We start from the raw sequence: 2,165 nt of genomic DNA, 5'->3' as shown, positions 1-2,165 counted from the left end.
TCTGTTAATATGTCTTCCAAAATTTAGGTTTATTTTAAAGAGGAGCGACATAATCCTATTGACAATCACTAATACTTTAATGCAGAAAAACTATGCGACACACACACACACATATATATAAAATGTTTAATCGTGGCTTCTTTTCGTATGGTCTATTCAAGCTATTAACTTCTTCTCGGTAGGGTTGGCTTTGTCTCGAGGGACCCGTTGTACCATACCGATGCCCTAGATATTGCCTCATACCGTCATATACCAGCAACTGACCGAGTCCTACCTCGAGAGACCCACACTACCAGTAAAGCCATAATAGTAACCCCATTCGTACATGGTACGCCCATCACAAAAACAATCATTGGATTCAAGGTCAAATATAAACATAAATCTCTGTGACCATAGGATCAAGCCTGTGACCATTATACCGCACATACCGGTGTACCATATTATACAATGAAAATATTTTTCATTTACTTTAAGAAAATCATATGTAAAGGCTCGTTAGGGTGTGCAATTTTATTTATTTATTATTATACTATTCTTTATTTATTCAAGATTGTGAATTCGAAAAGAAAAAAAAATGTTTATTGAAACTCTGAAGAAAAAAAAAATTTGAAAAAAGTTGTTTGGGAATGTGAATTGAATTGAATATAATTGGAAAAATTAAAAATAGAAATGAGGAAAAAAAAATAAAAAAAAATGGGATGGTTTTCAGGCCACCCTCAAATTAGACAAGGGTGGTTGAGCCACCCCCAATGGCTATTTTGAAGGTGGCTCTGCCACCCCTGAATCAAACAGGGGCGGCCAAGCCACCGTCAAAAATCGTTCAGGGGTGGCCGAGCCCCATCCAGACACCTGGGGGTGGTCCAACCACCACCCGCATACACCCACCGTAATGCCCCAATGAAATTAACTAACTGGTAGTTAACCTCATGATTCGTCTTCTAGTCTTACTTAAGGAAGGGTCCGTTTGGGTTTGCGATTTCAAAAAGTGCAATTTGAAACAACGATTTCAAAATGTGCGATTTGAAAAAAGTGATTTTTAAAAATGCAATTAAGCGTTTGTCAAAATCTCAGTTTAGCCTTTAAAATTATACGTTTTTAAAAAAGCACCATCTTACCTGCGATTTGAAAAAGCAGGTTTTCTGCGTTTTCAAATTGCAATTTTTAAAAACACAGTTTTTAAGCGATTTATATTATGCGATTTGTTTTGAAATCGTACTTATTGTCTACGAAATCGCAATATCAAACACACCCAAATAATAAGACCACGGGGATTTCAACCTCTCTGAAGAGAGACTGCAGCGGAAGACTTTCACTTAACAATAAAGATAGTAGCTTCCAGCCCACAATCTCATCATAAACAACCAGAGTAATACTAAAGCACCATAACAAAGATAGTCATCAAATATCAAGGTCAAAAGACTAGTTACTGAAATTACTTAAATATTACAACTTAATATTAGTAGTCACATAAAATAACATCAAAAGAGTCGTAACCTAATCTTGATAAGATAGAACGCATAGATAATCTCAATCATGTTGTCCTGAGTTTCCTTGTCCTCAACCCATATTGCCTTAAGCCGAACCGGATCCAATTCTTGGGAAATCACAAGGATCACATCCTCCAAATGAACCATCCTCCTATCTGGCATCGGCATCTAAATAACTATCTATAAAACAACACATGTTTCATAGGTAGAAATGATACAATCGTAAGTCCATGACTTAGTTAGCACTAATACATTTGATGCATAAGTTATCATGAAATGAACTCAGAGGTTAAGATATAAGCCACGTACAAAATTGCAAAATCATAACTTTTCCTTTGACAAATGATCATGGATGCATTATAAATATAATACATGTTGTATCAAGAGAATCATGTTGTAGTTCAATTTCATTTGGTCTACCAAGTTTTTTAACCCCTTCCCGACAAGGTTGGCGTTGTCCCGAGGGACCTGTAATAAAGACCTGTAATAAAACATCGGTGCCCCGGATACTGTAAGCTACTGTGCACCACTAGTGCCTCGACCGAGTCCGACCTTGGGTGGCCCATGATGAGTGTCAAATGTTGTATATTTGGACCCTTTAATTTGCATTTGCTAAACCTTTAGTTTTGTTATTTTTTATGTTTTTTGTTAGTTTTAGTGTTTTAATGTTTTGCAGGT

The sequence above is a fragment of the Alnus glutinosa genome, chromosome 2, assembly GCF_958979055.1.
Source record: "Alnus glutinosa chromosome 2, dhAlnGlut1.1, whole genome shotgun sequence".
Classification (NCBI taxonomy): domain Eukaryota; kingdom Viridiplantae; phylum Streptophyta; class Magnoliopsida; order Fagales; family Betulaceae; genus Alnus; species Alnus glutinosa.
This window is presented reverse-complemented; position numbering follows the sequence as displayed.